Here is a 25,964-nt window from a genome sequence, read left to right as displayed (position 1 = left end):
CCACTAGTTAAAGTTCACCACCACCAACATAAACTAGTTACAGTTCACCACCACCACTCACTAGTTACAATTCCCCACAACCACCACCCACTAGTTACAGTTCACCACCACCACCACTCACTAGTTACAGTTCACCACCACCACCACCCACTAGTTTCAGTTCCCCACCACTACCACCCACTAGTTACGGTGCCCCACTACAACCACCCACTAGTTGCTGATCAACACCACCATCACCCACTAGTTACAGTTGACCACTACCACCATCAACAATTTATATTTTACCACCTCCACCATCCACCACCCACTAGTTATTGTTCACCTCCACCACCCACTAGTTACAGTTCATCACCACCACAACTAGTAACAGTTTACCACCACCACAACTAGTTACAGTTCACCACCACCACACACTAGTTACAGTTCGCCACCACCACCACCACCCACTACTTACAGTTCGGCACCACCACCAGCAACTAGTTACAGTTCACCACCAATACCACGACCCGCTAGTTACAGTTCACCACCACTACCACCACCCAATAGTTAATGTTCACCACCACCACCACCTACTAATTACAGTTCGCCACCACCACCACCTTCTAGTTAATGTTCAACACCACTATCCAATAGTTACAGTTCCACACTACCACCTACCACTAATTACAGTTCCTCACCACCACCAACCACTAATTACAGTTCCCCACTACCACCAACAACTAGTTACCGTTCACCACCACTACTACCCACTATTTACAGTTCCCCACCACCACCCACTAGTTACAGTTCCCCACCACCACCCACTACTTACAGTTCCTCACAACAACCACCCACTAGTTACAGTTCACCACCACCACCACCCACAAGTGACAGTTCCCTAGCACCACTGCCCACTAGTTACAGTTCCCCACCACCATAACCACAAACTAGTTACAGTTCACCACCACCCACTAGTAACATTTCACCACCCCTCACTAGTAACAGTTCACTACCACCACAACCCACTAGTTACAGTTCACTACGACCACATCCCACTAGTTACTGTTCCCCGCCACCACCACTAACTAGTTACAGTTCACTACCACCACCAATCACTAGTTACAGTGCCTCACCACCATCCACTAGTTACAGTTCACAACCACCATCCACTAGTTACAGATCATCACTACCACCACCACCCAATATTTACAGATCCCAACCATCACCACCCACTAGTTACAGATCCCCATCACCACCACCCACTAGTTACAGATACACACCAGAAACACCCACTAGTTACAGTCTCCCACCAACACTACCCACTAGTTATAGTTCCCTACCACCACCAAACAATAGTTACTGTGCAACACCACAACCCACAAATTACAGTGCCCTACCACCACCCACTAATTACAGATCCCCACCACCTCCACCCACTAGTTACAGTGTCCAACCACCACTACCACCCACTAGTTACATTTAACCACTATCACCAACTAGTTACAGTTCACCTCACCACCACCAACTATTTACAGTTCACCACACCACCACCAACTAGTTACAGTTCCCCACCACCACCACCCACAAGTTACAATGCCCTACCACCACCACCCACAAGTTACAGTTCACCACCACCACCCAATAGTTACAGTTCCCCACCACCCCCACCCACTAGTTATAGTGCTCCAACACCATCACCTACTAGTTACAGATCCCAGCACCACCCACTAGTTACAGTTTACCACCACCATCAACCACTAGTTACAGATCACTACCACCACCCACTAGTTAAAGTGCCCCACCACCACTACACCCACAAAATACAGTTCCCCACCACCACAACCACCCACTAGTTATAGTGCCCCCACCACCACCCACTAGTTACAGTTCACCACCACCACCCACTAGTTACAATGCCCAACCACCACCCCCCAAAAGTTTCAGTTCATCACCACAACCATCCAATAGTTACAGTTCCCAACCACCACCACCCACTAGTTACAATGCACAACCACCACCACCCACTAGTTACAGTTCAAAACCACCACCACCCAAAAGTTACAGTTCATCACCACAACCACCCACTAGTTACAATTCCCAACCACCACCACCCACTAGTTACAGTTCACCACCACCAACACCCACTAGTTACAGTTCACCACCACCACCACCACCACCTAGTTACAGTTCACCACCACCCACTATTTACACTTACCCACCACCACCACTTACTAATTACAGATCCCCACCACCACTTACTAGTTACAGATCTCCACCACCACCACTTACTAGTTACAGATCCCCACCACCACCACCCACTTGTTACAGTTCACGACCATCACCCACTTGTTACAGTGCCCCACCACTACCACCCACTATTAACAAATCACCACCACCACCACCACCCACTAGTTACAGTTCCCCACCACCAGCACTACTAGTAGTTTCAGTACCCCACCACCACACACTAGTTACAGAGGCCCACCACTACCACCTACTAGTTACAAGTCCCCACCACCACCACCCACTATTTACAGTGCCCCACCACAACCACCCACTATTTCCAGTTCCCCACCACCACCACCCACTAGTTACAGTTCACCACCACCACCACCCACTAGTTACAGTTCACCACCACCACCACCTACTAGTTACAGTTTACCACCACCACCACCCACTAGTTTCAGTTCCCCACCACTACCACCCACTAGTTTCAGTTCCCCACCACCACCACCCACTAGTTACAGTTCACCACCACCCACTAGTTACAGTTCACCACCACCACCACCCACTAGTTTCAGTTCCCCACCACTACCACCCACTAGTTACGGTGCCCCACTACAACCACCCACTAGTTGCTCGTCAACACCACCATCACCCACTAGTTACAGTTGACCACTACCACCATCAACAATTTACATTTTACCACCTCCACCACCCACCACCCACTAGTTATTGTTCACCTCCACCACCCACTAGTTACAGTTCATCACCACCACAACTAGTAACAGTTCACCACCACCACAACTAGTTACAGTTCACCACCACCACACACTAGTTACAGTTCCCCACTACCACCCTCTAGTTACAGTTCACCTCCACCGCCCACTAATTACCTTTTACCACCACCACCCACTAGTAACAGTTCACCACCACCACCACCCACTAGTTACAGTTCGCCACCACCACCACCACCCACTACTTACAGTTCGGCACCACCACCAGCAACTAGTTACAGTTCACCACCACCACCACCCACTAGTTACAGTTCACCACCACCACCACCCACTAGTTAATGTTCACCACCACCACCACCACCTACTAAGTACAGTTAGCCACCACCACCACCTACTAGTTACTATTCATCACCACCATCCAATAGTTACAGTTCCCCACTACCACCTACCACTAATTACAGTTCCTCACCACCACCAACCACTAATTACAGTTCCCCACTACCACCAACAACTAGTTACCGTTCACCACCACTACCACCCACTAGTTACAGATCCCGACCTCCACCCACTAGTTACAGTTCACTACCACCAAAACCCTATAGTTACAGTTCCCCACCACGATCACCCACAAGTTACATTTCACTACTACCACCATCCACTAGTTAGTTCACCACCACCACCCACTAGTTACAGTTCACCACCACCACCACCCACTAGTTACAGTTCACCACCACCACCACCCACTAGTTACAGTTCACCACCACCACCACCCACTAGTTACAGTTCACCACCACCACCCACTAGTTACTGTTCACCACCACTACCCACTAGCTACGGATCCCCACCACCACCACTACCTTGTAAAAGCTTGAGCTTGTAAAAACACCTTAACTAGATAATAATGTAAAAGCACCTAGTTACAGTGCCCTACAACCATCACCCACTAGTTACAGTTCCTGACCACCACCACTACCCACTTGTTACAGTTCACCATCATAACCAACCACTAATTACAGTGCACCACCACCACCGATTAGTTACAGTTCCCCCTCTGCCACTACCCATTAGTTACAGGTTTCCCACCACCACCACTCACTAGTTACAGTTCCCTACCACCAACCACTAGTTACAGTTCCCAACTACCACCCACCAGTTACAGTTCATCACCACCAACCACTAGTTACAGTTCAGCACCACCACCATTCACTAGTTAGAGACCACCACCACAACCACCCACTATTTACAGTTCACCACCACCCACTAGTTACAGTTCCCTACCACCACCCACTAGTTACAGTTCCCCATCACCATCACCCACTAGTTACAGTTCACCACCGTCACCCAATAGTTACAATGCGCGACCACTGCCACCCACTAGTTACAGTTCTCCACCACCACCTTCTAGTTACAGTTTACCTCCTCCATCACCACCCACTAGTTACAGTTCCCCACCACCCCCACCACCCACTAGTTACAGTTCCCCACAACACCTCCACCCACTAGTTACAGTTCACCGCCATCACAACCCCCTCAGTTACAGTTCACCCACACCAACTACTAGTTACAGTTCACCACCACCCCCACCACCCACTAGTTACGGTTCTCCACCACTACCTCCACGTACTAGTTACAGTTCCCCACCACCATCACCACCCACTAGTTACAGTTCGCCACCACCACCACCACCACCCAATAGTTAGTTCCCCACCACCATCACTACCAACAATTAGTTACAGTTCACCACCACCAACCACTAGTTACAGTTCACCACCACCACCCACTAGTTACAGTGCGCCACCACTACCACTCACTAGTTACAGTTCACCATCACCAACTAGTTATAGTTCCCCGCCACCACCACCCAATAGTTACAGTTCCCCACAACCCACTAGTTACAGTTAACTACCACCAGCAGCCACTAGGTACAGTGCCCCACCACCACTAACCACTAGTTACAGTTCCCCACCATCAGCACCCACTACTTACAGTTCACCACCACCACCAACTACTAGTTACAGTTCCCCACCACCACCACACACTAGTTACAGTTCCCCTTCACGACCACCCACTAGTTACAGTTCAAGACGAGCACCCACTAGTTACAGTTCCCCACCATCACTACCCACTAGTTACAGTTCACCACCCCCCACTAGTTACCATTCACGACCACCACCTACTAGTTACAGTTCCCCACCACCACTACCCTCTATATACAGTTCACCACCACCCACTAGTTACAGTTCCTCTCCACCACCGCACAATAGTTACAGTTCCCCGCCAAAACCACCACCCACTAATTACATTGTCCCATCACTACCACCTACTAGTTACAGTTCACCACTACAATCACCCACTAGTTACAGTTCCCCACCACCACCATTCACTAGTTACAGTTCCCCCCCACCGCCACCACCCACTAGTTACAGTTCCCCATTACTACCTCCACCCACAAATTACAGTTCACTGCCATCACAACCCCCCCTGTTACAGTTCACCACCTCCACCCACTAGTTACAGTTCCCCACAACCATCACCACCGACTAGTTACAGTTCCCCACCACCACCACCACCACCCAATAGTTACAGTTCCCTACCATCACCACTACCAACAAATAGTTACAGTTCAACACCACCAACCACTAGTTTCAGTTCACCACCACCACCCAATAGTTACAGTGCGCCACCACTACCACTCACTAGTTACAGTTCACCATCACCAACTAGTTACAGTTCCCCACCACCACCACCCAATAGTTACAGTTCCCCACCACTATCGACAAGTTACAGTGCCCCACCACCACCAACCACTAGTTACAGTTCACCACCACCATCCACTAGTTACAGTTCACCGCCATCACAACCCCTCAGTTACAGTTCACCACCACCCATTAGTTACAGTTCCCCACCACTACCTCCACCCACCAGATACAGTTCCCCACCACCAGCACCACCCACTAGTTACAGTTCCCCACATCCACCACCATCCACTAGTTGCAGTTCACCACCACTAACCACTAGTTACAGTTTACCCCTCACGAACCACTAGTTACAATTCGCCACCACCACCACTCACTAGTTACAGTTCACCACCACCACCCACCAAGTACAGTCTACTACCACTACCACCCGTCTATTTACATTTCACCACCATCACCACACGCCTATTTACAGTTCACCACAATCACCACCCACTATTTACAGTTCCCCACCACTACCACCCATTAGCTACAGTTCATCACCACCACCCACTAGTTACAGTTCACCACAATCACCACCCACTATTTACAGTGCCCCACCACCACCAACCATTAGCTACAGTTCATCACCACCACCCACTAGTTACAGTTCACCACAATCACCACCCACTATTTACAGTGCCCCACCACCACCAACCATTAGCTACAGTTCACCACCACCACTTACTAGCTACAGTTCACCTCCACCATCCACTAGTTACAGTTCATCGCCATCACAACCTCCCAGTTACAGTTCACCACCACCACCCACTAGTTACAGTTCGCCACCACCCACTAGTTACATTTCCCCACCACCACCACCCACTAGTTACAGTTCTCCACCACCACCATCACCCACTAGTTACAGTTCACCACCATCACCATCCACTAGTTACAGGTTTCCCACCACCACCACCCACTAGTTACAGTTCTCCACCACCCACTAGTTACATTTCCCCACTGTTACGGACCCGAGCCCAGCGTCTGAGCATGGAGCTGTGACGACCACGCCATCTGTGGGTCAGCTCCCGAAACCCCCTCCAAATGGACAGCGCCATCTAGTGAGGACAAGATATATCGGCCACAGTGGCTGGTTTCCCGTCCTAATTAGCTCATAACATAGCCGCTGCTGACCTCTGGTGAGGTGGCGCTTAGACAGCAACGCCATCTATGGAGTGGATAGGTGGACGTTTGTGTCTATGCCTGTAAGTGAGGTGCCCTAGAGTGTAACTAGTACTGATGACGTGTCTGATTACAGAGTCGACCTGGGACTGCTGTAGTGGACGTTGGATTAGTCTACCCAAGGCAGCCGTAGAAACTCCAAGTGTTAGCTGCAGAAGCTGTGAGTCCCCCCCCCCCGGATGAACACTGTTGTGTTAGCCTGCCTGTGAGGTGGCAGACCCAGGGATTGTCGTACCCTGGGGCTGACTAGTGGAGAAGACTAACCACTGGGGTGTTGTGGTGAGGAGAGTGATCTGTGGAATCACACGAGGCTCCCGCCTAGGGCTTGCAACCCTAGTATCGGTCGTGGAGTGGCCTACACAGCGTCGCTGATTGGAACCTGCCAGCTATAGGCTGGATTTGTGGTTGGCGGCCTCCACGACGGTGCACCCAGTGGGACTGTGATTTGGCTGGCCTGTGGCCGGGGTAGACTCGCCGAGGGAATCAAAGGATTCGTCGAGAGGCCCCGAGAAGAGGATCAAGGGCTAAGCATCGTTCAGCACCGTGGAGCATCCCGTGTCTTCAAAGAAGTTATTATTGTAAATAAGTTTAGTAATAGTAACAGCGTGTGACTGTTTATATATATATTTATGGTGGTGGTGCGAATATATACTTAATAAAGAGCAGTTTTATCCCATCCCCTTTAATTTACTTGCGTTACGGAACACACCCCTTGAAAGCCACTACTAGCTTGGGGCCGGATACCCTAACTCTAACAACATCAGAGAAAGAACCCAGTTGCGACCCCAGAGGGCCGTAACATAATTGGTATCCCCAGCGGGATCCGACCCCTTGTCAAGTATGTCTGACAGGGGTGGTGAAGTGGCGCAATCCCTGTAAATAATTCCCCCTGTGTGTGACTATTAGGACGTTATACGTCCTGTGCGGTGCTCGGAGTGATTCGGTGCAATATTGTAGAGTGCGGTGCTCGCTGTGATTAAGTGCAATATTGTAGTGTGCGGTGCTCGCTGTGATTAAGTGGAATATTGCGTAGTGCGGTGCCCGGTGTAATTACGTGCAATATTGGCAAGTGCAGTGTTAGGTGCGATAAAGTGCAATATTGACGTAGAACAGTGCTCGGTGCGTTAAGTGCTAACGTGAAAGCGGTGGATTAAGTGCTAACGTGAAAGCAGTGTGTTAAGTGCTAGTGTTCCATCTCAGTGCCAATGGCAGAAAAAGCGACCATCGACGATCTGGACGATGTTCAGGCTTTTCTGAACTGGGAGGACTGTCTTGCCAGATTAAAATATCTGGGGAAACCAGAACTTGTGTTAGTAAATGCCTACCTGGAGATTAAGATACGTGCCAGTGATTCCCGTGTGTAGATCTTGTCCAAGGTTCACCGGCATTTGAAGGCCGAGGAGAAACACGAAAGTGAGGCACAAGGTACAAAAGAAAGTGAAGAAGTAGCTTCCACTGAAAAGGAAGGTAAGGGTAGTGATGTCGAAAGTGATGAGAGTGAACTAAATATAAGTTTACTTACTGTGAAAATGCGTGAATTAGAGATCTACCGTGAAATAGAATGGAAAAAGCTAGAAATCGCTAAAGAGAGAGAAGAGAAAGCGAGAGAGAGAGAAGATAAGAAATTAGAAATGGAAAGAGAGAGATTAGGAAAAGAATTAGAGATGAGGCGTTTAGAATTAGAACGAGAAGAAAGAAGAGAAGAGCGAGAAAGAGCAGAGAAACGAGAAAGAGAAGAGTGAGAAAGAGAAGAGAAACGAGAAAGAGAAGAGCGAGAAAGAGAAGAGAAACGAGAAAGAGAAGAGCGAGAGAGAGAAGAAAAAGAAAGAGAGAGACAACATGAGCTAGAAGTATTGCGATTAGGCGGTGGGAGACAAACAACGAACACGAGTATTTTCGATCCGGTGAGGAACATCAAAATGGTCCCGAAGTTCAACGAGAAGGAAGTTTCGAAGTTCTTCGCGGACTTCGAGAAAGTCGCAGCCTCTTTGGAGTGGCCAAAGGAGAATTGGGCCATCATGATACAGTCTGTCTTGACTGGGAAGGCCCAAATCGCCTACTCCACATTGTCCCTTGATGACTCCGGCGATTACGACAAGGTGAAGAAGGTGGTGCTCATGGCGTACCAATTGGTACCTGAGGCTTACAGGCAGAAGTTCAGAAACCTGAAAAAGACCTCAGAGCACACTTTCACCGAATTCGTGACCATCAAGGAGCGACTTTTCCAGGAATGGTGTGCCTCTCGGAAGGTGGAGACCAAAGAAGACCTCGAGCAACTCATACTGTTAGAGGACTTCAAAGGCTGTCTGTCCAGAGACCTGAAGACATACTTAGAAGAGCAGCAGGTAGAGACCTTACGTGCGGCAGCCACCAAGGCTGAAGAGTACATTTTAACGCATAGGCCTTCTGCTAAGTATGTCCCAAGGAATTACCCACGCCGGTTTGACAAACCTCATTAGGAAGAGGAGAGACCCGTCCCACAAAGCACTGTGAAGACGTCCCCAAGTAGCCGTCGAAGGACTAGTCCTAACAGTCCGAAACACAGGAGTCCGAGGAGGAATATGGTGTGCTGGACTTGTGGGCAGAAAGGGCATGTAGCTGCTATGTGCCGAGGCAGAAGAGGTAGCGGCCCACGTAGGGAGGTGATGTTGATGAGCTGTGTGACACCACCAGCAGGAGGCCAGTCTACGACTACTCGGGAAGAACCAAGATTGTTTTCCCCACACACTTCAGGCGGGTATGTAACGAGTGATCATACTGGTAGATCAGTTGTAGTACTCAGAGATAGTGGAGCAGCCCAGTCCCTGATCGTGAAAAACTCGTTACCCGAGGGAGTGAGTGTGGAAGGGAGACAAAAGGTTATCCTGGTTGGGTTTCCTAGGACGCAGTACATCGCCCCCTTAGTGCCGGTACATCTCGACTCGCCTTACTTCAGCGGCACATGTGCGTTGGCAGTAGTCGATACCCTCCCTATAGCTGGGGTTGACTTGGTACTAGCCAACGACTTGGTGACAGATTGGAGCAACAATCATCCCAAGATTGTGGACGAGTCAGCCGGAACAGCAAGGTCCGAGGTAACGCCTGGCATTGGTAATGTCCAGGTACAGACAGACCCGGAATTAAATAACATGTTTAATTTGTCCTCTACCCTACAGATCGAGAGCATTCTAGCAGAGTCTCCTGATTCGTTTTCCGACAAGAAGCATGAGGTTATGATGGCAGAAGCGACTGAGCGAGAAGAGAGGCCTCGTGTACAAACGCCCACGGATACCCTAGAGTCTGGAGTGAAGGCACCTGAGTACTTGCAGTATGGCAAGGTACAACGTTATACGGAACGTTGGTCGACCTGACGGTGGCAGAGCGAATGCCATCCTCGATGTACGAGCAGCTCTGTTGGAACTAGGTGTGAGCCTAGTAGAGGTGTATGCTGTAAGTACTGACCTACCCACTGTCGCTGTCGCTCTAAATAATCAAACCCCTGTATTCCAGGTTCCCATCTCCCTGAACGACTACCAGACTGGTACCAGAAATGCCGTCCGTGATCAGCCGTCATCGGTGTCACGACACAGGGAAGTGTAGATTCACCCTGGATCGCGTCAATATCAATCCTTACTCGAGACACGTGAGATTTTGCTCCTGCTTGACATCGCAGTAGAGGTGTGGAAGATCACATCAGGCAGATCATCGTCTTCCATCTGCAAGTTTCCTTCATGCCAGAGTTGCCCAGTGGGACCGTTCTGTGGACATGACATCCTCGCCGCTCCAGTTTATAGTGTACGTGAGTCCATTTGGAGTTGTATCCACGTACTAATTTGGTTTGTGTTTTTCTTTATAGAACCCCAAACCAAATTCTTTTGGTGGGGAGGTGTTACGGACCCGAGCCCAGCGTCCGAGCATGGAGCTGTGACGACCACGCCATCTGTGGGTCAGCTCCCGAAACCCCCTCCAAATGGACAGCGCCATCTAGTGAGGACAGGATATACCGGCCACAGTGGCTGGTTTCCTGTCCTAATTAGCTCATAACATAGCCGCTGCTGACCTCTGGTGAGGTGGCGCTTAGACAGCAACGCCATGTATGGAGTGGATAGGTGGACGTTTGTGTCTAAGCCTGTAAGTGAGGTGCCCTAGAGTGTAACTAGTACTGATGACGTGTCTGATTACAGAGTCGACCTGGGACTGCTGTAGTGGACGTTGGATTAGTCTACCCAAGGCAGCCGTAGAAACTCCAAGTGTTAGCTGCAGAAGCTGTGAGTCACCCCCCACCCCCCCCCCCCGGATGAACACTGTTGTGTTAGCCTGCCTGTGAGGTGGCAGAACCAGGGATTGTCGTACTCCGGGGCTGACTAGTGGAGAAGACTAACCACTGGGGTGTTGTGGTGAGGAGAGTGATCTGTGGAATCACACGAGGCTCCTGCCTAGGGCTCGCAACCCTAGTATCGGTCGTGGAGTGGCCTACGCAGCGTCGCTGATTGGAACCTGCCAGCTATAGGCTGGATTTGTGGTTGACGGCCTCCACGACGGTGCACCCAGTGGAACTGTGATTTGGCTGGTCTGTGGCTGGGGTAGACTCGCCGTGGGAATCAAAGGATTCGTTGAGAGGCCACGAGAAGAGGATCAAGGGCTTAGCATCGTTCAGCACTGTGGAGCATCCCGTGTCTTCGAAGAAGTTATTATTGTAAATAAGTGTAGTAATAGTAACAGCGTGTGACTGTTTATATATTTATTTATGGTGGTGGTGCGAATATATATTTAATAGAGAGCAGTTTTATCCCTTCCCCTTTAATTTACTTGCGTTACGGAACACACCCCTTGAAAGCCACTACTAGCTTGGGGCCGAATACCCTAACTCTAACAACATCAGAGAAAGAACCCAGTTGCGACCCCAGAGGGCCGTAACACCCACCACCACCACCACCACCACCCACTAGTTACGGTTCTCCACCGCCACCATCACCCACTAGTTACTTTTCACCACCACCACCATCCACTAGTTACAGGTTTCCCACCACCACCACCCACTAGTTACAATTCCACACCACCACCCACCAGTTACAGTTCACCACCACCGCCCACTAATTACAGTCCACCACCACTACCACCCACTATTTACAGTTCACCACCACCCACTAGTTACAGTTCACCACCACCACCCACTAGATACAGTTCCCCATCACCATCACCCACTAGTTACAGTTCACCACCGTCACCCACTAGTTACAGTGCGTGACCACTACCACCCATTATTTACAGTTCACCACCACCACCCTCTAGTTACAGTTTACCTCCACCACAACCACCCACTAGTTACAGTTCCCCACCACCACCATTCACTAGTTACAGTTCCCCACCACCCCCACCACCCGCTAGTTACAGTTCCCCACCACTACCTCCACCCACAAGTTACAGTTCCCCACCACTACCTCCACCCACAAGTTACAGTTCACTGCCATTACAACCCCCCCTGTTACAGTTCACCACCTCCACCCACTAGTTGCAGTTCCCCACCTCCATCACCACCCACTAGTTACAGTTCCCCACCACCACCATCACTCAATATTTACAGTTCCCCACCACCACCACTACCAACAAATAGTTACAGTTCACCACCACCAACCACTAGTTTCAGTTCACCACCAACACCCACTAGTTACAGTGCGCCACCACTACCACTCACTAGTTACAGTTCACCATCACCAACTAGTTACAGATCACCACCACCATCCACTAGATACAGTTCACCGCCATCACAACCCCCCAGTTACAGTTCACCACCACCACCCACTAGTTACAGTTCCCCACCACCACCCACCAGTTACAGTTCCCCACCACCAGCACCACCCACTAGTTACAGTTCCCCACATCCACCACCACCCGCAAGTTGCAGTTCACCACTACTAACCACTAGTTACAGTTTACCCCTCACGAACCACTAGTTACAGTTCACCACCACCACCCACCAAGTACAGTCCACTACCTCTACCACCCGCCTATTTACATTTCGCCACCATCACCACACGCCTATTTACAGTTCACCTCCATCACCACCCACTATTTACAGTTCCCCACCACTACCACCCACTAGTTACAGTTCCCCACATCCACCACCACCCACTAGTTGCAGTTCACCACCACTAACCACTAGATACAGTTTACCCCTCACGAACCACTAGTTACAATTCAGCACCACTAGTTACAGTTTACCCCTCACGAACCACTAGTTACAGTTCACCACCACCACCCACCAAGTAGGGGCCACTACCTCTACCACCCGCCTATTTACATTTCACCACCATCACCACACGCCTATTTACAGTTCACCACCATCACCACCCACTATATACAGTTCCCCACCACTACCACCCACTAGTTACAGTTCCCCACATCCACCACCACCCACTAGTTGCAGTTCACCACCACTAACCACTAGTTACAGTTTACCCCTCACGAACCACTAGTTACAATTCACCACCACCACCACTCACTAGTTACAGTTCACCACCACCACCCACCAAGTACAGTCCACTACCTCTACCACCCGCCTATTTACATTTCACCACCATCACCACACGCCTATTTACAGTTCACCACCATCACCACCCACTATTTACAGTTCCCCACCACTACCACCCACTTCTTTCTGTTCACCATCAACACCTTCCACTAGTTACAGTGCCCCACCACCACCAACTATTAGCTACAGGTCATCACCACCACCCACTAGTTATAGTTCACCACATCCACCATCCACTAGTTACAGTGCCCCACCACCACCAACAACTAGCTACAGTTCACCACCACCACTTACTAGCTACAGTTCACCACCACCATCCACTAGTTACAGTTCATCGCCATCACAACCTCCCAGTTACAGTTCACCACCACCCACTAGTTACATTTTCCCACCACCACCACCACCCACTAGTTACAGTTCTCCACCACCACCATCACCCACTTGTTACAGTTCACCACCACCACCATCCACTAGTTACAGTGCCCCACCACCGCCAACCATTAGCTACAGTTCACCACCACCACCATCCACTAGCTATAGTTCACCACATCCACCATCCACTATTTATAGTTCCCCATCACCACCAACCACTAGCTACAGTTCACCACCACCATCCACTAGTTACAGTTCATCGCCATCACAACCTAACAGTTACAGTTCACCACCACCCACTAGTTACATTTCCCCACCACCACCACCACCCACTAGTTACAGTTCCCCACCACCACCATCACCCACTAGTTACAGTTCCCCACCACCACCACCTACTACTAGTTACAGTGCGCCATCACTACCACTCACTAGTTACAGTTCACCATCACCAACTAGTTACAGTTCCCTACCACCACCACCCACTAGTTATAGTTCCCAACCACTATCGACTAGTTACAGTGCCCCAACACCACCAACCACTAGCTACAGTTCACCACCACCATCCACTAGTTACAGTTCATCGCCATCACCACCTCCCAGTTACAGTTCACCATCTCCACCCACTAGTTACATTTCCCCACCACCACCACCGCTCACTAGTTACAGTTCCCCACCACCACTACCCACTAGTTACAGTTCACCACCACCACCACCCAATAGTTACAGTTCCTGACCACCACCACAACCCACTAGTTACAGTTCACCATCATAACCAACCACTAGTTACAGTGCCCCAACACCACCCACTAGTTACAGTTCCCAGTCACCACCACCCAATAGTTACGGTTCCCGACCACCACCCACTAGTTATAGTGCCAGACCACTATCACCCACTAGTTACAGTTCACCACCACCACCACCCACTAGTTTCAGGTTCCCCACCACCACTACCACCCACTAATTACAGTTGAACGCCACCCACCAGTTACAGTTCACCACCTCCACCCACTAGATACAGTTCCCTCTACCACCACTATTCACTAGTTACAGTTCACCACCACCACAACCCTCTAATTACAGTCCACTACCACTACCACCCACTATTTACAGTTCACCACCACCCACTAGTTACAGTTCACCACCACCACCCACTAGTTACAGTTCCACATCACCACCACCCACTAGATACAGTTCACCACCGTTTCCCACTAGTTACAGTGCGCCATCACTACCACCCACTAGTTACAGTTCACCACCACCAACTAGTTACAGATCCCCACCACCACCATTCACTAGTTACAGCTCACCACCACCACCACCACCCACTAGTTACAGTGCCCCACCACCACCCACTAGTTACAATTCCCCGCCATCACCACTTATTTGTTACAGTTTCCCACCCTCACCCACTAGTTACAGTGCCAGGCCACTATCACCCACTAGTTACAGTTCACCACCACCACCATCCACTAGTTACAGGTTTCCCACCACCACCACCCACTAGTTACAGTTCCCTACCACCACCCACTAGTTACAGTTCCCCACCACCACCCACCAGTTACAGTTCACCACCACCACCACCGTTCACTAGCTACAGTTCACCACCACCAACAACTAGTTTCAGTTCACCACCAACACCCACTAGTTACAGTGCGCCACCACTACCACTCACTAGTTACAGTTCACCATCACCAACTAGTTACAGATCACCACCACCATCCACTAGATACAGTTCACCGCCATCACAACCCCTCAGTTACAGTTCCCCACCACCACCAGCACCCACCAGTTACAGTTCCCCACCACCAGCACCACCCACTAGTTACAGTTCCCCACATCCACCACCACCCGCTAGTTGCAGTTCACCACCACTACCACTAGTTACAGTTTACCCCTCACGAACCACTAGTTACAGTTCACCACCACCACCACTCACTAGTTGCAGTTCACCACCACCACCCACCAAGTACAGTCCACTACCACTACCACCCGCCTATTTACATTTCACCACCATCACCACACGCCTATTTACAGTTCACCACCATCACCACCCACTATTTACAGTTCCCCACCACTACCACCCACTAGTTACAGTTCCCCACATCCACCACCACCCACTAGTTGCAGTTCACCACCACTAACCACTAGTTACAGTTTACCCCTCACGAACCACTAGTTACAATTCACCACCACCAACACTCACTAGTTACAGTTCACCACCACAACCCACCAAATACAGTCCACTACCACTACCACCCGCCTATTTACATTTCATCACCATCACCATCCACTATTTACAGTTCCCCATCACTACCACCCACTATTTTCAGTTCACCATCAACACCTTCCACTAGTTATAGTGCCCCACCACCACCAACTATTAGCTACAGTTCACCACCACCACTTACTAGCTACAGTTCACCACCACCATCCACTAGTTACAGTTCATCGCCATCACAACCTCCCATTTACAGTTCACCACCACCACCCACTAGTTACAGTTCACCACCACCCACTAGTTACATTTTTCCACCACCACCACCACCCACTAGTTACAGTTCTCCACCACCACCATCACCCACTAGTTTCAGTTCACCACCACCACCATCCACTAGTTACAGGTTTCCCACCACCACCACTCACTAGTTACAGTTCTCCACCACACACTAGTTACATTTCCCCACCACTACCACCCACTAGTTACAGTTCACCACCAACACCTTCCACTAGTTACAGTGCCCCACCACCACCAACCATTAGCTACAGTTCACCACCACCACCACCCACTAGCTATAGTTCACCACATCCACCATCCACTATTTATAGTGCCCCATCACCACCAACCACTAGCTACAGTTCACCACCACCACCCACTAGCTACAGTTCACCACCACCATCCACTAGTTACAGTTCATCGCCATCACAATCTAACAGTTACAGTTCACCACCACCCACTAGTTACATTTCCCCACCACCACCACCACCCACTAGTTACAGTTCCCCACCACCACCATCACCCACTAGTTACAGTTCCCCACCACAACCATCACCTACTAGTTACAGTGCGCCATCACTACCACTCACTAGTTACAGTTCACCATCACCAACTAGTTACAGTTCCCTACCACCACCACCCACTAGTTATAGTTCCCCACCACTATCGACTAGTTACAGTGCCCCACCACCACCAACCACTAGCTACAGTTCACCACCACCATCCACTAGTTACAGTTCATCGCCATCACCACCTCCCAGTTGCAGTTCACCACCACCACCCACTAGTTACAGTTCCCCACCACCATCACCCACTAGTTGCAGTTCACCACCGTCACCCACTAGTTACAGTGTACGACCACTACCACCCACTAGTTACAGTTCACCACCACCACCCTCTAGTTACAGTTTATCTCCACCATCACCACCCACTAGTTACAGTTCCACACCACCACCTCCACCCACTAGTTACAGTTCACCGCCATCACAACCCCCCCAGTTACAGTTCACCAACACCACCCACTAGTTACAGTTCCCCACCACCATCACCACCCACTAGTTACAGTTCCCCACCACCATCACCACCCACTAGTTACAGTTCCCCACCACCACCACCACTCACTAGTTACAGTTCCCCACCACCATTACCCACTAGTTACAGTTCACCACCACCACCACCCACTAGTTACAGTGCTGTACCACCATCACTAACTAGTTACAGTTCCCAGCCACCACCACCCAATAGTTACAGTTCCTGACCACCACCAGAACCCACTAGTTACAGTTCATTATCATAACCAACCACTAGTTACAGTGCCCCAACACCACCCACTAGTTACAGTTCCCAGTCACCACCACCCAATAGTTACAGTTCCCGATCACCACCCACTAGTTATAGTGCCAGACCACTATCACCCACTTGTTACAGTTCACCACCACCACCACCCACTAGTTTCAGGTTTCCCACCACCACTACTGTTATGGACCCGAGCCCAGCGTCGTAGCACGGAGCTGTGACAACCACGCCATCTGTGGGTCAGCTCCCGAAACCCCCTCCAAATGGACAACGCCATCTAGTGAGGACAGGATATACCGGCCACAGGGGCTGGTTTCCCGTCTTGATCAGCTCGTAACGTAGCCGCTGCTGACCTCTGGTGAGGTGACGCTTAGACAGCAGCGCCATCTATGGAGTGGATAGGTGGGCGTTTGTGTCTAAGCCTGTAAGTGAGGTGCCCTAGGGTGTCCCTAGTACTGATGACGTGTCTGATTACAGAGTCGACCTGGGACTGCTTTATTGGACGGTGGGGCAGTCTACCCAAGGCAGCCACAGTCTCTCCACGTGTTTGCTGCAGAAGCTGTGAGTCACCCCCGGACGAACACTGTTGAGTGTGTTAGCCTGCCTGTGATGTGGCAGTACCAGGAATCGTCTTATCTGGGGGCTGGCTGGTGGGAGAGACTGGCCACTGTGGTGAGGAAAGTGATCTGTGGAATCACACGAAGCTCCTGCCTGGGGCTTGCCACCCTAGTATCGATCGTGGAGTGGCCTACTCAGCGGGACTGATCGGAATCTGCCAGCTACAGGCTGGATTTGTGGTTGAAGGCCTCCACGACGATGCACCCAGTGGGACTGTGATTTGGCTGGCCTGTGGCCGAGGTAGATTCGCCGAGAGAATCAGAGGATTCTTTGTGGGCCAAAGAATAGAACCAGGGCTACTCATCGTGAGCTTCGTGGAGCATCCTAGGTCTTCAGAGGAAGACAATTCTGTACATTAGAGTGTATTTATAACCCCATGTGACTGATTGCAATTTATTTATGGTGGTGGGGAAATAATATATTTAAATTAGTGCATTTGTATCCCTTCCCCTTTAATTTACTTGCGTTACAGAACACACCCCTTGAAAGCCACTACTAGCTTGGGGCTGGATACCCAAACTCTAATAACATCAGAGAAGAACCCAGTTGCGACCCAATAGGGCCGTAACATAATTGGCATCCCCAGCGGGATTCGACCCCTTGTCAAGTATGTTTGACAGGGGTGGTGACGTAGTGCAATCCCCTGTAAATAATTCCCCCTGTGTGTAATTATTAGGACGTTATACGTCCTGTGCGGTGCTTGGTGTGATTCAGTGCAATATTGTAGAGTGCGGTGCTCTCCGTGATTAAGTGCCGCTCCAAGCAACAGCCTGGTGGACCAAACTCTCACAAGTTGAGCCTGGCCTCGGGCCGGGCTTGGGGAGTAGAAGAACTCCCAGAACCCCATCAACCAGGTAACCAGGTAAGTGCAATATTGCGTAGTGCGGTGCTCGGTGTAATTACGTGCAATAGTGGCAACTGAAGTGCTCGGTGCGTTAAGTGCTAAAGTGAAGCTGTGTGTTAAGTGCTAGTGTTTCATCTAAGTGACAATGGCAGAAAAAGCGACCATCGACGATCTGGACGATGTTCAGGCTTTTCTAAAAAGGGAGGATTGTCTTGCCAGATTGAAATATCTGGGGAAACCAGAACTTGTGTTAGTGAGTGCCTTTCTGGAGATCAAAATACGTGCAAGTGATTCCCGTGTTGAGATCTTGTCAAAGGTTCACAAACACTTGAAGGCCGAGGAGAAAAAGGAAAGCGAGGCACATAGTATAAAGGAAGGTGAGGAAATAGCTTCCACTGAAAAGGAAGGTAAAGGCAGTGATGTCAAAAGTGATGAGAGTGAACTGGATATAAGTTTACTTACTGTGAAAATGCGTGAACTAGAGATCCACTGTGAAATAGAATGGAAAAAGCTAGAAATCGCTAGAGAGAGAGAAGAGAAAGCGAGAGAGAGAGAAGATAAGAAATTAGAAATGGAAAGAGAGAGACTAGGAAAAGAATTAGAGATGAGGCGTTTAGAATTAGAACGAGAAGGAAGAAGAGAAGAGCGAGAAAGAGAAGAAAAAGAAAAAGAGAGACAACATGCGCTGTAAGTATTGCGATTAGGCGGTGGGAGGCAAACAAGGGGAACAAGTATTTTCGATCTGGTAAGGAACATCAAAATGGTCCCGAAGTTCAACGAGAAGGAAGTTTCGAAGTTCTTCGCGGCCTTCGAGAAAGTCGCAGCCTCTTTGGAGTGGCCAAAGGAGAACTAGGCCATCATGATACAGTCCGTCTTGACTGGGAAGGCCCAAATCGCCTACTCCACGTTGTCCCTTGATGACTCCGGCGATTACGACAAGGTGAAGAAGGTAGTGCTCATGGCATACCAATTGGTACCTGAGGCTTACAGGCAGAAGTTCAGGAACCTGAAAAAGACCTCAGAGCACACGTTCACCGAATTCGCCACGATCAAGGAACGGCTTTTCCAGGAGTGGTGCACCTCTCGGAAGGTGGACACCAAAGAAGACCTCGAGCAGCTCATACTGTTAGAGGAATTCAAAGACTGTCTGTCTGGAGATCTGAAGACGTACTTAGAGGAATAGCAGGTGGAGACCTTGAGTGCAGCAGCCACCATGGCTGAGGAGTACATCTTGACACATAGGTCTTCCACTAGTTATGTCCCGAGGAATTACCCACGTCTGTTTGGCAAGCTTCGTCAGGAAGAGGAGAGACCCGTCCCACAAAGCGCTGTGAAGACGCCCCCAAGTAGCCCTCGAAGGACCAGTCCTAACAGTCCGAAACACCGGAGTCCGAGGAGGAATATGGTGTGTTGGACTTGTGGGCAGAAAGGGCATGTAGCTGCTATGTGCCGAGGCAGAAGAGGTAGCGGCCCACGTAGGGAGGTGATGCTGATGGGCTGTGTAACACCACCAGAGGAAACCCCGTCCCTGATGACTAGTCAGGAAGAACTCAGATTGTTTTCCCCTCAGACTTCAAGTGGGTATGTATCGAGTGATCATACTGGTAGATTAGTTGTAGTGCTCAGAGATAGTGGAGCAGCCCAGTCCCTGATCGTGAGAAACTCGTTACCCGAGGGAGTGAGTGTGGATGGGAGACAAAAGGTTGTCCTGGTTGGGTTTCCTAGGACACGGTATGTTGCCCCCTTAGTGCCGGTACATCTAGACTCACCTTACTTCAGCGGCACATGTGTGTTGGCAGTATTCGATACCCTCCCTATAGCTGGGATTGACGTGATACTAGCCAACGACTTGGTGACAGATTGGAGCAACGATCATCCCAAGATTGTGGACGAGTCAGCCGGAACAGCAAGGTCTGAGGTAACAGCAGACATTGGTAATACCCAGGTACAGACAGACATGGAATTAGGTAACGTGTTTAATCCTTCCTCTCACCCACAGATTGACAGTATTCTAGCAGAGTCTCCTGATTCTTCTCCCAACAAGGAACATGAGGTTAAGGAGGCAGACGCGACTGAGCAAGAAGAGAGGCCTCGTGTACAAACACCCACGGATACCCCAGAGTCTGGAGTGAAGGCACCCGAGTATTTGCGGTATGGCAAGGTACAGCGTTCATTGAACCAGCCAGAGATTCCCCAGACGTTGGAGGTATGTGAGGTATGTGTGAAGGTTCTAGTGCCCTCTTCGGTCCAAACCAGGCTAATGGATATAGCCGGCTATGGACATTACAGGCTCAGGAAACTTATCCCTAAGTTAACCAAATGTTTCCAAGCGGTATTTTTTGTTCTCGTGTATGTTCTCAGTAAGGACCAGTGGACGACCCGACAGATGATGGCTCACATAAACATCGCGGAGAGATCCCAGGGATTAGAGACGTGCACTGTGAGTGTTGCAGTCAAAGAAGAGACCTGGAAGGTGATGGTAGATACAGGAGGTACGAGAAATGACATTATGAGTGACTGTTTCCGACAGGTCGACACCCCCCGTGGGTTTGCTGAGCCGGGAATCAGCGTTATACGGAACGTTGGTCGACCTGATGGGGGTAGAGCGAACACCATCTTCGATGTACGAACAGCTCTGTTGGGACTAGGTGTTGCCCTAGTAAAGGAGTATGCTATGAGTACTGATTTAACTATCGCTGTCACTCTAAACTATCAGACCCCTGTATTCCAGGTTCCCGTCTCCCTGAAGGACTACCGGAACGGTACCAGAAATGCCGTCTGTGACCAGCCATCATCGGTGCCACGACACAGGGAAGTGTCGATTGACCCCAGATCGCGTGTATACCGATCCTTACTCGAAGCACGTGAGATTATGCCCCTGCTTGACATCTCAGTGAAGGTGTGGGAAATCACATCAGGCAGGTCATTGCCTTCCATCGGCAAGTTTCCTTTGTGTTTCCCATTAGGACAGTTCTGTGGACAAGACATCCTCACCATTCCAGTTCTTAGTGTACGTGAGTCCGTTTGGAGTTGTATCCACGTACTAATTTGGTTTGTTTTTTTTCTTTCAGAAACCCAAACCAAATTCTTTTTGGTGGGGAGGTGTTACGGACCCGAGCCCAGCATCGTAGCACGGAGCTGTGACGACCACGCCATCTGTGGGTCAGCTCCCGAAACCCCCTCCAAATGGACAGCGCCATCTAGTGAGGACAGGATATACCGGCCACAGGAGCTGGTTTCCCGTCTTGATCAGCTCGTATCGTAGCCGCTGCTGACCTCTGGTGAGGTGACGCTTAGACAGCAACGCCATCTATGGAGTGGATAGGTGGGCGTTTGTGTCTAAGCCTGTAAGTGAGGTGCCCTAGGGTGTCCCTAGTACTGATGACGTGTCTGATTACAGAGTCGACCTGGGACTGCTGTATTGGATGGTGGGGCAGTCTACCCAAGGCAGCCATAGTCTCTCCACGTGTTTGCTGCAGAAGCTGTGAGTGACCCCCGGACGAACACTGTTGAGTGTGTTAGGCTGCCTGTGACGTGGCAGTACCAGGAATCGTCTTATCTGGGGGCTGGCTGGTGGGAGAGACTGGCCACTGTGGTGAGGAGAGTGATCTGTGGAATCACACGAGGCTCCTGCCTAGGGCTCGACACCCTAGTATCGATCGTGGAGTGGCCTACTCAGCGGGACTGATCGGAACCTGCCAGCTACAGGCTGGATTTGTGGTTGAAGGCATCCACGACGGTGCACCCAGTGGGACTGTGATTTGGCTGGCCTGTGGCCAGGGTAGATTTGCCGAGAGAATCAGAGGATTCTTCGTGGGCCAAAGAAGAGAACCAGGGCTACTCATCGTGAGCACCGTGGAGCATCCTAGGTCTTCAGAGGAAGGCAATTCTGTACATTAGAGTGTATTTATAACCCCGTGTGACTGATTGCTATTTATTTATGGTGGTGGGGAAATAATATATTTAAATTAGTGCATTTGTATCCCTTCCCCTTTAATTTACTTGCGTTACGGAACACACCCCTTGAAAGCCACTACTAACTTGGGGCCGGATACCCAAACTCTAATAACATCAGAGAAGAACCCAGTTGCGACCCAATAGGGCCGTAACAACTACCACCCACTAATTACAGTTGAACACCACCCACCAGTTACAGTTCACCACCTCCACCCACTAGTTACAGTTCCCTCTACCACCACTATTCACTAGTTACAGTTCACCACCACCACTGCCCACTAATTACAGTCCACCACCACTACCACCCACTATTAACAGTTCACCACCACCCACTAGTTACAGTTCACCATCACCCACTAGATACAGTTCCACATCACCACCACCTACTAGTTACAGTTCACCACCGTGTCCCACTAGTTACAATGTGCCACCACTACCACCCACTAGTTACAGTTCACGACCACCAACTAGTTACAGATCCCCACCACCACCACCCAATAGTTACAGTTCCCCACCACCAGCACCACCCACTAGTTACAGTTCACCACCACCAACTAGTTACAGATCCCCACCACCACCACCCAATAGTTACAGTTCCCCACCACCAGCACCACCCACTAGTTACAGTTCACCACCACCAACTAGTTACAGATCCCCTTCACCACCACCCAATAGTTACAGTTCCCCACATCCACCACCACCCGCTAGTTGCAATTCACCACAACTAACCACTAGCTACAGTTCACCCCTACGAACCACTAGTTACAGTTCACCACCATCACCACCCACTATTTACAGTTCACCACCACAACCCACTAGTTACAGTTCCCCACCACTACCACCCACTAGTTACAGTTCACCACCTCCACCATCCACTAGTTACAGTGATCCACCACCACCAACCACTAGCTACAGTTCACCACCATCACCTACTAGTTACAGTTTACCACCACCATCCACTAGTTACAGTTCATCGCCATCAGAACCTCCCAGTTACAGTTCACCACTACCGCTCACTAGTTACAGTTCCCCACCACCCACTAGTTACATTTCCCCACCACCACCCACTAGTTACAATTCCCAACCACCACCACCACCACCCACTAGTTACAGTTCACCCCCACGAACCACTAGTTACAGTTCCCCACCACCACTACCCACTAGTTACAGTTCACCACCACCCGCTAGTTACAGTGCCGTACCACCCTCACCCACTAGTTACTGTTCCTGACCACCACCACAACCCACTAGTTACAGTTCACCGTCATAACCAACCACTAGTTAAAGTGCCCCACCACCACCCACTAGTTACAGTTCCCCATCACTACTACCCACTAGTAGCAGTTCACCACCGTCACCAATTAGTTACAGTGCGTCACCACTACCACCCACTAGTTACAGTTCACCACCAACTAGTTACAGTTTCCCACCACCATTACCTACTAGTTACAGTTCCCCACCTCCATTCACTAGTTACAGTGTCCCACCACTACCACCCACTAGTTACAGTTCACCACCACCACCATCCACAAGTTACAATGCCCCACCATCACCAACCACTAGCTACAGTTCACCACCAACACCCACTAGTTACAGTTTCCCACCACAACCCAATAGTTACAGTTCCTCACCTCCATCACCACCCACTAATTACAGTTCCCCACCACTACCACGCACTAGTTACAGTTCACCACCACCACCCACTAGTTACAGTGCACCACCACCACCAGCCACTAGTTACAGTTCCCCACCACCACCCACTAATAAAAGTTCACCACTACCCACTAGTTACAATTCCCCACCACCACCCACTAGTTACAGTTTTCCACCACCACTACCCACTAGTTACAGTTCACCACCACCACCACCCACTAGTTACATTTCCCCACCACCACCACCCACTAGTTACAGTTCCCTTCCACCACCCTCTAGTTGCAGTTCACCACCACCAACAACTAGTTACAGTTCACCATCCACCACCCCCCACTAGTTTCAACTCCCCTCCTCTACTATCTACTAGTTACAGTGCCCCACCACCACCACCACTAACTAGTTACAGTTCACTACCACCACCACCCACTAGTTACAGTGCCTAACCACTACCACCTACTAATCACAGTTCACCACCACCACCTACAACTAGTTACAGTACCCCACCACCACTTCTTCCCACTAGTTACAGTTCACCACCACCGCCATCCACAGGTTACAGTACCCCACTACTACCACTCACTAGTTACAGTTCCCCAACACCACCCACTAGTTACACTTCTTTAACACCACCACCCAATAGGTACAGTTCACCAACACCACCAACCACTAGTTACAGTTTTCCTCCACCACCCACTAATTACAGTTCACCACCACTAACCACTAGTTACAGTTCACAACCACCAACCACTAGTTACAGTTCACCACCACCACTACCCACTACTTATAGTTCACCACCACCACCCACTAGTTACAGTTCGCCAATACCACCAAATTGTTACAGTTTTCCACCACCACCATCCACTAGTTATAGTACCCTACTACCACCCACTAGTTACAGATCCTCACCACCACCAACTAGTAACAGTTCACCACCACCACCCACTAGTTACAGTGCCCCACCACTATCACCCACTAGTTACAGTTCACCACCACCACCCAGTAGCTACAGAACCCCACCACCACCCACTAGTTACAGTTCACCACAAACACCACCCACTAGTTACAGTGCCCCACCACCACCAACCACTAGTTGCAGTTCCCGACCACCACCACCTACTAGTTACTGTTCACAACCAAAACCAACCACTAGTTACAGTGCCCTACCTCCACCCACTAGTTACAGTTCACGACCACCACCCACTAGTTACAGTGCCCCACCACGACCTCCCACTAGTTACAGTTCCTAACCACCACCACCACCACCGGTGGTGGTCGGCCGAGCAGAGAGCACGCGGGCTTGTGTTCCTGTGGTCCTGGGTTCGATCCCAGGCGCCGGCGAGAAACAATGAGCAGAGTTTCTTTCACC

This window comes from Procambarus clarkii, chromosome 21 (genome assembly GCF_040958095.1).
Source record: "Procambarus clarkii isolate CNS0578487 chromosome 21, FALCON_Pclarkii_2.0, whole genome shotgun sequence".
NCBI lineage: Eukaryota > Metazoa > Arthropoda > Malacostraca > Decapoda > Cambaridae > Procambarus > Procambarus clarkii.
This window is presented reverse-complemented; position numbering follows the sequence as displayed.